We start from the raw sequence: 14,451 nt of genomic DNA on the forward strand, positions 1-14,451 counted from the left end.
AGTGCCGCACATGCGGAACCGCAGAAGCGGTCAAGGGTCCGCAGGTGTGGAAGTCGCTGGGCAGAATGTTTTAAAAGCGGGGTTGAGTTCATTTCACCCATTTTTCTCTACTTTGGGGCGATTTAGGAGGGCTTCAAGAAGGGATTTTCATCATCAACGATAAGGTAAGCTATCCCTACCTATCTTGAGTTAAATACATTGATTATGTATGGATTTGAGCATGAAATTTGTAGAAAACTTGGGATTTGAGGGAAAACGTAGAAAATTTATATTCTTGGAATTTGACCACGATTTTGGGTATGAAATTGAGATTAAATTATATATTTGAGTTCGTGAGGTTATGGGTAAAGTTTATCTTCGAAAATTTTTGGAATCCGGGCACGTGGGCCCGAGGGCGTATTTGTCAACCTTTCGATCGGGGTTAGAAGTTGTTATAAATTGGATCATTAGGGATAATTGATTATATATTGATGGATTGGTATTATTATTGGCTAGTTTTGGAGCGTTGTGCATCAATTTGAGTCTTCGGAAGAGCGTGAAATGCCGGTTATGGATCTTCGAAGTGAGGTGAGTCTCCTTTCTAATCTTGTAAGAGGGAATTGCCCCATAGGTGAGTAAACTGGTTATGTGCTCCTATTTGTGGGGGGCTACGTACACACGAGGTGACGAGAGTCCGTGCGTAGCTACTATTATGCTATTGTCCGGGTAGTCTAGGACCCAAAAGCATGTTATACTTGGATTATTTGTAAACTTATTGACAGCTTGAATGGCTTAAATCACATCGAATTAGTGAATGAATTTCTAAACAGATTAAGCTTCTTTTTTCTTAAATCATTAAAAGAGAATTGGCTTTTATTGGAATAAACATTTCACGATAAACTATTAATTGGCTGTTTGACTGTGTGTATCTATGTGTGCCCGCATCGCATGTATGATTCGTGAGCGGGGTATTTGTTTATTTATGCTGACCGCGTCGCATGTATGATGCACGAGCGGGGTAATAGATGCATCTATGGTTCGCGCCGTTCGACCCTCGGCAGTGCATATTTTACATTTCTGTTGGATCGGGTCGTACGACCTCGGCATGATTTGCGTATGCTTGTATTGCTTGCCTGGAGATTTATTGACATTGATATTTGCCCTCCCCGACTTGAGATAATTGAAAACTAATGGATTATGAATCCGGAGACTTTTAATATACAAAGGAACTCTCACATGTTCGTGACTTACTTGAAATTACTGTCATTCTTAATAAATCCATGATTATTCGCATTAATAATATATCATTATTGGACCACTAGTAAGTGTCGAAGTCGATCATCTCGTCTCGACTTCTTCGAGATTAGACGGGATACTCATTGGGTACACGTTGTTTTCGTACTCATACTACACTTTTGTGGATTTTTGTTGCACAGGCACATGCGTCTCTAGTGGCCTAGTGAGCGTAGCATCATGGTTGATAGGGAGACTCAGGTGAGTTGCATTTCCCGAGACAACCCACAGCCAGCAAGTCTCTTTCAGATTACTGTATTTATTTTTTGTCCAATATTATATTTCAGACGGTTGTTGTATTACATTATTCATAGAAATTACTCATGTACTTGTGACACCGAGTTCTGGGATGTTTATGGGTTTATTCAGAAATTTTAAGAGTTGTTAAATATTTCATTATTTATTCAGAGAAATTTACTATGTATTGTTTAAACTTATAGAAGAAGTGATTTCGGAAGTATTTAAAATGAGAATTTAATTAAGTATTTTGGTTGGCTTTCCTGACAGCGGTGTCCGGCGCCATCACGACCCTTAGTGAATTTTGGGTCGTGACATACCTTGTCCCGAATATCCTTATTCCTAATTGTATCTCTTCTAGTATGCCCACACATCTATCTTAGCTTCCTTATTTTCGTTGCTTTCATCTTCTGAACATAAGAGTTCTTGACTGGCCAATAATCTGCCATATACAACATAGTCGGTCGAATCATCACTTTGTAAAATTTATCTTTAAGTCGTGGAGGCATATTCGTATCATACAAGACCCCAGATGTGAGCCTTTATTTCATTCATCCCGCTCCAACACAATATATTGCATCATCATCAATCTCTCGTTACTTTGTATTATAGACCAAAGACACTTGAAACTTCATCTCTTATGGATGACTTGTGTATCAAACCTCACTTCCACGTCGGCCTCCTGAGTTATGTTACTGAACTTGTATTCCAAGTATTCTGTCTTGCTCAACTGAAATTAGACTCCAGGGTCTATCTTCAAACCTCCAGCTTATCATTGACATTGCCTCACACCCGTCAATCAATATTGCGTCATCTGTAAATAGCTTGCACTATGGTACCTCTCCATGAATATGCCAGGTAAATTCATCTATCATCAAGGCAAATAGAAACGGGCTAAATGTTGATCGGTGGTGCAACTCCATTATAACTGTCTTCCTTAGTCTCCTCCCACCATCCTTAATCGTGTTTTGGCTCTAGCGTATATGTCCTTAATCGCCATAGTGTATGTTGATGGGTACTCTTTTAGCCTTCAGATATCTCCACATAACCTCTTTTGGGGCTTTTTCGTATCCATTTCTAGGTTAATGAACACCAAATATAAATCCTCTTTCGCTTGCTATATTGCTCCGCCAATCTCTTCATAAGACGAATGACTTCTATAGTCAAACATCTCGACATGAATCTGAACTGGTTCTCGAAAAATAGATACGTTCCTCTTCACCCTCATGTTTACCACCATTTCCCAAACTTTCATAGTATGGCTTAGCAACTTGATACCCTTATAGTTGTTACAATTTTAGATATCACCCTTGTTATTATATAACGGAATCATTGTACTCTATCTCCATTCCTCGGTAATTTTTACCTACTATAAATGACATTAAACAATCCATAAAGACACTCCAAATATGTCATGTTCGCGCTCTTCCAAAATTCTATTGGGACCTCGTTTGCCTCAATACTCTTCCGCAACTCATTCTATGCATAGTCCTCTCGACCTCCTCGACTTTTATACGCCTATAATACCTAAAATTTCGACGACTCTCGGAGTGCTCCAAATTGTCCAGCACAATATTGATGTCCGCTCTTTATTCAAGAGTTTATAAAAGTATATCTTCTTCATCTAATATATGCCTCTTCCATCAATGATTTTCCATCCTCGTCCTTAATACACTTCACTTGGTCCAGGTCTCGAGTCCTCCTTTCTCTTACATTGGCTAACTTGTACAACTTTTTATCCCCGCCTTTGCCTTCTAGTTCTATGTATATGCGTTCAAACGATGCCATTTTCGCTGTTGTAACCATTAACTTCGCCTTCTTCTTCACCATCTTATACCTCTTCGGATTCGTCTTCTTCTCCTCTTCATCCCTACTCTCCACTAACTTTGCATAAGCAACCTTCTTGGCGTCCACTTTCCCTTGAACTTCTCCATTCCACCACCAATCCCCTCGAGACCCCCCAACACCTCTGTAGATGCTTCTCTAATACAACTATTTATCGTATCCCATATATTGTTTGCATCCTCACTGCTCCCCCAAGCCCATATTGCCCTCAACTTCTCCCCCATCTCCTAGGCTCTAGCGGTAAGGCTAGCCCACTTGATCTTTGGCATGTCATACATAACCCTTTCTTTCTCCTCCTTTTAATCTCTATACCCATTGCCAACATCTTATGTTGGGTTGTAAGATTCTTACTTGGGATAATCTTGCGGTCCTTACAAAGAACTCTAACACACTTCTTATATGAAAATATTGATTACTGAATTTTGTAAGGTTCATATTTTTTTTAGACAAGCTTGCTATAGTTGCACCTTAGTTGTACCACAGTTGCGCTTGGTGAGATAGAATAGGAGTCCTACATAGATTAGTTCTCTTTTAAATCTATATAGCATCTCTTGTAGATTTGTAACTATAAATATAGGAGGTCATAGCACTCCTTATACGATCAATAAAGATCAGCTTTTCACATCCTTCACAAACTCTTTCAAATGTCATCTTGTGTAAAATAGCTAGTTCATTATAATGCCATCTTGTGTAATATAGTTAGTTCATTATGTATGGATTAAATGCTAATTTCCGGTGTAAATCCACATTCCACAATTGCAAAAAGTTCATTTGTATTTTTTTAATGTTCTTAGGTCATCTCCAACCCTTACCTCCATTTTCTTCTCCAAAATGCAGTTTTCTCCAAGAATATTCCATTTTATATTCTTCTCTCTCATCAATATTATATTATTGTGTTTTATTTAATTGTATGTTCTTATTTCTATTAATTCAATCTATTTTTTTATTTTTTACATATTCATCACATATAATTTAATATAAATAAATTTCTAAATAATAAAATTTGTAAGCAAATATTATAGATTATATATATCAACGGATACTTCAAATAAAAGTGAAATCATTGAGATACAAGATAATTCAATATATATTACATTATGATAAAATTCATATTAAATATTACATAAATATTCAACTTCTACCTCTAGTATGCTCCCATAAATGATCTATTAATGCATTATGAAGTGCAAAATGATCATCTTTGTCCTTATTTTAATTTAATGAATTTTTAATTTTCATGTATTTCCAATTTTAAAGTATTTTATTTTTAATTTTTACTTTTCAATTTTAGCAACATCTAATATTTTATATTCGCACCATTCATTTTTTGAGATGATTATATATTTTTTGTACAATTATAACTTATATTAAAATTAACTTACAATTTTACATAAAAATAATAAATGCACGAAAATTAATTTATCAAAATTATACACCAAAGTTAAGATGTAAAATTAATATTATAAAGATATTACATAAACATAATTAGGTATATATAAAGAGATAAATTAAAAGAGTTAAATAATAATAAAATATAGTTAAGATGTAAAATTAATATTATAAAGATATTACATAAACATAATTAGGTATATATAAAGAGATAAATTAAAAGAGTTAAATAATAAAATAATCATAAATAGTTACGGGGAGATGAATAGTGTACCTCCATATTTGGAGTAACACTATTTATCCCCCATTTTGGAGGCAAAAATGGGGGAGCTTTGGAGCTTCATTATGGCAAAAATTGCCCCCATTATGGAGAAATGGGAAGGGTTGGAGATGGTCTTACACTACTAACGACTGCATTATAATTTATATATATACCCTTTATGGCAACAATATTTTTATATATGATTTTCATTCTTCTGCAACACCTGTTTGACTGAAAGATATTGAAATCTTTTTAATTAAATCAATCAATGAAGATGAAGAGGTAAATCTTAGCCAAGTATAATAAAATCTAGATGAAAAGATACAAGGGATGAACAAGGTGAATAACGCTTCTTAATATGTCAAAACCGAATGATTAAGCATAAATATGATAACTTCGGTTGTAGAAAAAATATTGCAATGGATGCTCTTAGCCAAGATAAAAAATGAGGTATGGATTTTCGAACGGTAATAAACAAGAGTTGTCTTTTTCTTGTATTCACTTTTCAATCCCCTCTACAAAAATGTTCTTCCTCTATTTATAAGAGACAATTCTCTTTTAAACCCTTAAAAGATACACATAAGAAATATTCGAAAAGCATATTCCTACTGTCTCCTGCTGCGCTTACATTGCTGCGGACAACGTACGCTCGCTAATCACTGTCGGTCGTCACCCTTTACAAAGACCAAGGGATGTTACATCATAAAGACCTCGTTCTTTTCCGTACTCAGTAGTGGTCGTGGTCATCCAAATTTGAACCCATATAGTTAGTCTCTTCGTTTGTCGAGGTCGCGGCCTGATGCGTCCTTGATAAGCGGACGTCGCCTATACCTGCGGAGAAACTTGACTTGCAAATCACGACGGTTTGACAAACAACGGAAGAGTAACGCGTCTCACGATACCCTGGGTGGTGTGTCTTATTGGGGAAGTGACGTCATTTCCACGTACGTCATCATTACGCTTCTTCGTGAGACAGTTTGACGGTTTGTCGCTTCGGTTTTAGTGCCATTTGCAGCCTTCCGCTTCGATTCTGGTGCTACCCAACCCGATAAATAGGTGAAGGGTTTGTATTTTCGAAAACTCTTGGCCATTTCTTCTTTGGTTATCCCCTATCATATCTTCAGCTTTTGTTCTTACGATTTCTTTGCTTCCTCTCTTTCGTTCACCGTTCTTGACTCTTCTTTCTTCTACTAACACAGATTCTACTATAGACATTCCTAGAACACATCGATCTCATGAGGGGGTTTCTAACGCCACCCCATTATCCATGGCACCTCCCTCTGGTGGCGAGGACATGACGGTGGAGGAAAGGGACAATTTTCCCATCGTGGATGAGTTACTGCCGAGACACCCCATATCTTGAAGTGACTTCCTTGAAGAGCCTGCTCCTACTTTCGCTCCGGTGGTATCTAAAACTGAACAGGCCCATAAAGATGCCCTCTGTACTAAGTACAACATTCTTTCTCATATCGAGATGGTTCCAGCGGGGAGGGACTTCGTGGAAGTCCGTAGACCGGGGTATTGCACATTTTATGAATATCCCTTTATGATTGGTCATTCCTTCCCCCTTCTCCCATTAGCAGAAGAATTCTGTCGGTTTTATCAGGTTTTCCCGGTTCAGCTTTCTCCGTGCACGTATAAAATATTTCTAGTGTTGACAAAGTATGCGGAGTTGGGGGTGCGAAGTTGACATTCACCGCCTTTTACACTTGTTTTCCCATAGTTTTCACATGGTACTACAGTTTATTTGAGGCACCGTGGGACCAAAGGGCTGGTGGTCGGAATTGATGACCGGGAGAGCCGTAAATTTTGGCACAAGTATTTCTTTGTCAGAACTGAACACATTGTGTCGGATCCTGCTGGCTTCCCGGAGTGATAGAATAATAATCATAGGTGTCGCAACCCGTTTACTCTTTTTTTCATTATTTGACTTGACAATTATCTGCAGCTTTATTTTGCAGCTGTGGGACATACACCCCATCCCATTGTCGGTATAAGGTAGGTAGCCCATTTATTGCATCACGCAGCGAAGACTCAAGACTGGCCCGCTTTTGTGAAACATTTTTGGTCGAAGGTCTCATCTGGTAAGTGTTTTCCTATGTAATGCTCTTCGGCTATTTGCCACTATCTGTTGATATGATTCTTTGTGATGACAGGTCGTGGAACTTCTAGGCGGAGGGCCCCAGTCCCTGCATTTCGCCAAACCGTCGCCTCGACAGGAATGTAGTTTACTTTGGAGGAGTCCGTCCGAGGGGGTCGTGCTCAGCCGGTACAGGTGACAGACTCCTCTCGGGATATGGTCATGAGGGAAGAGATCTCCTATTTGCCGGTCTATCACCTCGTGGATGAGTCCTCTAATAGGGATGAACCTTCGTTGAGGAAAAAAAGGCGGGTAAAGCTCGGGAAAGACGTGGCCGTTGATATTGGTAAGAGTGGGACGGGTGCGTCAGAGACGACACCTGTGTCTGCGTTCATGGTGGATGCTATCTTGGCGAGGAGGTCTCCCAAAATAGAGGGAGTATACCTAGGGGGAGGGTCTGTGCGCTCCGCTGAGGGTGGCGCATCATCTACTGTTGGAGGGGGCTTACGCACTGGGGCGACGGCTCGGGTTCAGACATTGACCCAGGGGATGTTCACGAATATTTGGAGCATTACACTCACGTGGAGGTCAGAGCAGATGGTTCTGATTGACGCATAATCGTCCCCAGGGACTATGACTTGTTGTCGAACTGTGATTAGGTGGCGTCCATTTTTGCCCCTTTATGTGCTGCTCCTGAGAACGAGGCACTTAGAGCGATGAGTGATGCGGAGTTGTCACGGAGCATTTTCGGCATGGCTCTACAGGTAAATGCCTCTATTTTCTTCTCGTCGTTGGATCTGTTTTGCTATTCTTGGACTATCCTTTTGTTTTAACTTTGTTTTTCATATCAGACCCTCATTATGGAGATCGAGCATGAGCGTCGAAAAAGGATGAGGACGATCGTCTATGGGAAGATGTCCTCCAAGTATCAAGAATACTGCACCAAGCATCGTGCGATGGCCGGCATTTTCACTCAGGATTGCGATTTTCAGTTTTTTTGTGAGGGGCTTAAGCAGATGGAGGATCAATTGGTGCATAAGGTTGAGGAATTGGAAGAGTGGGATGAAGATTGTTGCACGTTATAGTGGGCTTGAGGCAACCCTTAAGGTCATGGAGAATGATCTTGAGCTAAATAAGGGAGTGATGGCTGAAAATGTCGACCTCCAAGAAAAGGTGGTCAATTTAACCGCCGAACTGAACATGAAGGCCGCGGAGGTCGTTGACCTTAAAAGTGAATTAAGCGCAACTGCTGATAGATTGGCCCGTGCCGAAAGGGACAGGGCAGCTGCCGTCTCTGAGGCAGCGGCTTTAGAAGACACCTTCCGTATTTGTAGATTGGAGCGGGACAAGGAGTTGGAGGCATCTGCGCATAATGTAGTGGGACTTGCGGGGCGTATTCAAGGTTTGGAGGCAGAATTGTTCGCGTTAAATGAGCAGGTAGCTTCTTTGAAAATGGAGGACGTGCGGCGTCAGTCGCAACCCTCTACATCTCATGCTTTGGCTGACCCTGTCGTGCCTCCCCATTTGTATGAGCAATGGGTTTATGTTGAAGCTTGGCTCGATGTGTATAAGGCTCTTTATGTTGATGGGAGGGCGTCTGAGACAAAGCTTCGGGATGTATATGCCAAGGCCCGTGCAGCTCATGAGGCATGCAGGTATGACATATCACGCCTGGTGGGGATGATGTGGATTCTAGTGATGCAGACAAACCTGCCTCCGATTCTTGGTACGAAGAGGTGTATGCCACGCGGAACGATGTGGCATAGTATTCGATTGTATTTACTTTTGCTTCGTTATTTTTGTGAGGGCATCTTTGAGCCCTTTGTAAAAAAACAAATACTTGAAATATATTTGTTGTAATGAAAATTATTTTAGTAGTGTACCTCTGAGTTATTTCCTTTTTCTGGTTCGTCTGTCGATGGCTTCTGCCGCAGTCATGTTATTTCGAATCTTTGCTGAAATGTTAAACCTGTTGTGTTGAGTTTAATTGAAATCTTTTCGTTAGCAACTGTGAGCACGTGATTCTTGCTTCATGAAAACTACTTCAAAAGAAATCGAAAAATAAAACAAATGTCATTTGGGTACAAGTTTAAGAATTTCGCGTGACATTTTCATAATTATTTTGTCTGTGAGTGTTTATTTTGTTTAATTATTTAAAAAATACAAAAATACATGTTGCATGCACATTTAGGATTTAATTGTGCATTTTGGAATTAATTAAACCATAGTTTGGTTTTCAAAGAAAGAAAATCACAAAAATATGTATTTGTTCTATTTTTGTCAATTAGTGTACAATTGTGTGATTTTTGTTTCTAATTGGTGTTAAATTTTGTGTGTTAATTGTAGTTAAGTGTTAATTAATATTTTGGTAGGTTAATTTTGGTTTTACAATTTATTGTAGAATTTTTTGCTAATTAGAAATTAAAAGAAAAGAAAACAAAAACAAGTGGAAATACCTACAAAATCGGAACTGGGCCGTCCAAAACAACCCAAAACCAGGCCCAATTCAACACCCCTCACCCGGTCCAATTTGGTCTGTCTCCAAGACCACCCAAACGACGTCGTTTTGATGTGCAAAATCTGAACCATTGATCTCCCAAGATCTAACGATATCAGGCTTCCCCCATAACCCGGTCCATTTCACCCCGGGCCGACCCAGTCTCGTAGCAGGCCAAACGATGTCGTTCCCTATTAGTAAAATGATCCAGGCCATTGATCGTGATTGATCCAACGACCAAGATCAAATTCCCCCTCCCGTATATAACCCTAATCTTTTACCCCACGCCTCAAACCAAACCCCCCCCCTCACCCCATTGTCTCTCTCAAGCTCAAAGACGGACCAGACCCAAACCCTAGCCGCCATTGTTACACCTCCGCCTGAAACCCGGCGGCAACAACGCCGCCGGTCACCAAATTAACACCCCTAAGCCATCTGACCACCTTCGTTACGGATCCGTTAACCGTTTGCCTCGAATCAACTTCCAGCTTCTCGAATCTTCAATCGAAGATTCGAACAGAACCTAAACCTACCCCAACCAGTCCCAAACACACACCACGACACCTCCTGACCTCCCTCGTGCCCAAAATACCTTTGGCCTGGTTCGAATCAGACCAGAACCATTCGAACCCCAAATGGAACCAAGAACCCTAGAAAACCAAAGGTTGAATCCGTCCAAATTAAAGGATGATTTGGGGTCTAACCGACCTTAGTCGAAGTGTTCTCAGTTGAGAACACTCGATTAAGGTCCGTTCGACCTCAAAGAGTTCGAGTCTGAGTTCGAATCAGGGTCGTCTAGTTTTCGAGTTCTTGAGGTATTTTTCCTTTCCTGTTTGTTCCATTTTGTGTTTGTTTATATCTGTTTATTTGTTTAGTGTAGTTTTATTGATTTTTCAATTTTTTGTCGATTTATTTTGTCCTTCTTCAAAGACCTTTTATTTGGTGGAACTTTTTCTGGTCATGGTCGAGTATATAATAAACTATATAATCGATTCGAATGAGCTCCGTCGACTAGTTAAGTTTCATTATAAATCCATGTTTCTATCAATATGACTCGAATCACCTCTGTGCCTATTCGATTCTGATTATTTGCTATTGATTGTATGTGTTCGTGTAGTCGATTCGATAAGTGTCGCCGATTAGTTTTACAGTCTTGAATGTTAGAATAACCTGATAATAATTTAATTCATACTGCTTAAATTTTGATTGAGTCATTGTTTGAATTTAGTTGTGAATTGGTTATAGTTGTAGTACTTTAGTGATCAGTTAGAAATCAGTTATTAGGTTTATAACTTAGAAATCAGATTAGGAGGTTTAGGACAGGGCAGTAGTTCATATTCCCAGGGGGGTAATTTGGGCTTGAAACCTGAAAATGACTTAGTGTTCTGTCAGTAACATTAAAGTACCATTAAACTAATGAAATAGTTTAAAATAGTAGTGGGGGGTTGATGACTGTGTAAGGGATCATGGGCACTATTTCACAAGGTTTAAAGGATTTGAATAGAAAAATAGGTTGCCCATACCCGCGTGGGATTAATAAATAAAAAGAAGTTTAGTGGGGAACAAAACATATTCTAGTGGAATTGAAAAAGAGATCATGGGCAGAATTAGTTTAAAAAAATTCTGCCTGAGTGCTTTTGAGAGGGGGGGCAAGGTCAAGTGTTGGATATAAATAGGGGTCTGGACAGAATTAGAGGAAGGGCTTTTGAATCTAAAAAAAAAAGATCACTGTTTGAGAGTTTAAAAAGTGTTGGCTTTTGAAAACACCACTCTTTCAAGAAGTCACACGTTTGAAAATCAATGGAAAATGGTCCTAAAATCAGTCTAGGATAGATGTTAAGTTAGTTCTTGTTTCTTCTTTAGCTCGGGAGAATCAGTTTAAAAGGAAAAAGGGTTAGGCATTCATGGAGTTTGTTACTGTGCCATTGGGGTCCAGAGTTGTTGCTGATTTGATTTTGAGTAAGCTGGGTCTGTTGTAGCTGTTTGGTTTCCTTCCTGAAGTTGAAACTAGTGTGTTGTCTAATTAAAGTTGACTCTTGGACTACTTTCTGCTACTCTTTTGGTTTGAAGTTGGTTTCAAGTTAGGTTTATTTTGGGTGTTGTTATTGCTGTGTTGGTTTGTTTGTGTTGCTATTTGGTATAGCTGGGGAATTTTTAACTGGTTTTCCTGAGTTGCTGCTGGATATCTGTTATTGTTGTTGTTGTGCTACGCTATCTGTTGTGCTGATCATTCCTTATTCTTCTCCATTGTATTCTATTTCCAGGTACACATTCTAAAAAACATGTGTTGATGTAAGCTCGAATTTGAAGTTGAAGTTGAGATGAAATGGAAATGCTGCTGTTAGTTCTATTTGACATGACTGTATAAATAAACTGAAACTGTTTCTTTATTAGCTAGATTATCACTCGATACGTCTTGAATGTATGATCTCGAGCAGTGGTTGTATTTAGTTTTATGTTAGGTTAATAGGATAGTTAGATTAATTTCAGTTTTGGTAATTTGTTTCGTGAAGTCATTTGAAAGCGATTCACGTTGCAATAAACCTTTAGTAATGGTCGTCATGTGTTTTGTACTAAAGTAGGACTGTTTATTTGCTACATCATGACATGTTAAAATTGGCCCATAAAGAGTGTTGTGGTTATTTTGTTCAAGTTGTTCCAAGTAGAACGGCGTACTGCTTCCACTATAAAATCAGGATGCTTACATAATGACATGCAAATGAATAAGTAAATGCTTGACTTCAGGGACTCGATCTCTCCTACGCAGTTTGGCACGCCCCATTCGGTTTTGGGCTTGCCTCAAGGCCCACCTGTTGTTGTTCGTTCACAAGTAGAATTAGTTGGCCCATTTAATTTGGGCCTGATTTAAAGGTTTCAGTATATAGTTAACACAATATAAGTTTGGGGGTTTGAGTTAGGTAGCGGGTTTAAATTAAAAGGACCGTCCTTTTGTTTGGACTCGAACTTGAACTCGAAGCCCGCTTTTATAATATTAACTAATTAGGACTTCTTCTCTTTTATTTTAGAGACGAACTTAATACAAAATGTAGTCATTTTAGGATTGTCCTTTTAAAATAAACGAGATGAGCCTCGCTTAGTAAAACGCACAGATTGCGGGGCCCTCACAAATGTATGTATTAATTACTTAGAACTTGGGATCGGCCGCTTAGCGAACTTTACGGCCTTTTTCCCAAATTAACCACGCGTTAATCTCTTTAGGCGCGTACTTTAAATAACATTACCTTCTCAAATTCTGGTGCACATTTATGTGACCCAAATCCAAATCCCAACGGAGTCGAAATGTGTCGCTAATCACGGGTACATTGATTATGATGTGGTTCGAGATGCATTTCCACGACGTTGCAAATTCCTTTAAAAATAATAAATGAGACGAGCCTCGACAAACAAAAGTACACAAGCTACGGGGCCCTCTATACGTGTTGGTAAAATTACTTAGATTTCGGATGGGCCGTTTAGAAAAATTTCACGGCTTTACCCAAAATAATAATACGCTAGTCGCTTTAGGCGCGCCTTTAATAACATTATTTCCCTAAACTCGGGTGCGTATTTATGCGACCCAAATCCAAATCTCAACGATGTTAAAACGTGTCCAAAATCATGGGTGCATTGATGTGACGTGGTTCAAAACGTGTTTTAATAACATTGCAATTCTCTTTTAAAATAATAATAATAAAAGCGGTAAAAAGTTAAAATTTGCACATAGGTTCAACATGTATTAAAATCAGATAAATAAGCCGAATATGACAGTTGAGCGACCGTGCTAGAACCACGGAACTCGGGAATGCCTAACACCTTCTCCCGGGTTAACAGAATTCCTTATCCGGATTTCTGGTTCGCGGACTGTAATACAGAGTCTATATTCTCCTCGATTCGGGATTCAACTGGTGACTTGGGACACCATAAATCTCCCAAGTGGCGACTCTGAATTAAATAATAAATCCCGTTTCGATTGTCCTTTAATTGAAAAAACTCCCCTAATCCCTATGCGCCCCTGCGAGCGCGGGGCAAAAGGAGGTGTGATAGCTCTGGCGACTCCGTTGGGGACATAACCCAGAATCTCTGGTTCAGGGTTCAGAATTCGAGCTTAGATGAATTGTTATATTTGGCTTTATTTATTATCTGATTTTATTACATGTTTTGTCCTAATGTGCTAAAATGTTGCTTTTACCGCTTTGATATTATCTGAATTGTATATATAAACTGCTACGAAATCCCTCTCTTCTCTCTCTTGAGGAGTGCACGCAGGTCGTGACTTCTTTCTGTTAGTTTCATATCCCAAAATAGAACGAGGATTCGGAGGAGTTGCAAAACCGGATGATCTTTTGGTTACCGGTACGCAGTGCCCATCCTCGGCTCGAATGGTCCACTCGGGTAAGCCAGATCTAGAACAAACACCCAGGATAAACCTAGTATAACAAAACCTCATGCCAGATCCCTAGTAGGAATGCTTATTTACATCATGTGCACTTGACTTAGGGGACTCAACACAGGGGTTGGGTCCGTCTAGGACAAGCGACCTAAAATGAAAAAGACCATCCTGCTGCATCCTATTTGTTTTACGCATTTATTTGTTGCAGACTTGCATGCTGACCGGCTTCTGAAAATACTGGAATATCGGAAAAGGGGAAAAAAAGAAAAAAATGAAAAAAAAATGAAAAAATGTTTTTTAGTGTAATTTATTTAAACAAGTCTTGTTTTTAGAATTAGGTTATTTTCGTTGTCCGAACTGCGCTGGTTTGATTCTCACCGGATGTGAGATATGTAGGCAGCCCTCATCGGGTCCAACCTCCCTTTTTGCCAAAATAGCCAAAAATGTCAAAATTTCAAATCTGTCGTCATAAATAAGTC

General features: G+C 39.2%; 1 long non-coding RNA gene across 1 annotated transcript in view; it reads right to left on the reverse strand.

Moving 5' to 3' along the window:
- Positions 1 to 14,451, reverse strand: part of LOC142181264 (uncharacterized) — a 47,237-nt gene that overhangs the window by 12,284 nt on the left and 20,502 nt on the right. The window contains exon 2 of the long non-coding RNA XR_012709907.1: positions 8,969 to 9,054. This is a non-coding gene — a long non-coding RNA (uncharacterized LOC142181264). The remainder of the gene's footprint in view (positions 1 to 8,968; positions 9,055 to 14,451) is intronic.

The sequence above is a fragment of the Nicotiana tabacum genome, chromosome 5 (genome assembly GCF_000715075.1).
Source record: "Nicotiana tabacum cultivar K326 chromosome 5, ASM71507v2, whole genome shotgun sequence".
In the NCBI taxonomy this organism is placed as follows: domain Eukaryota; kingdom Viridiplantae; phylum Streptophyta; class Magnoliopsida; order Solanales; family Solanaceae; genus Nicotiana; species Nicotiana tabacum.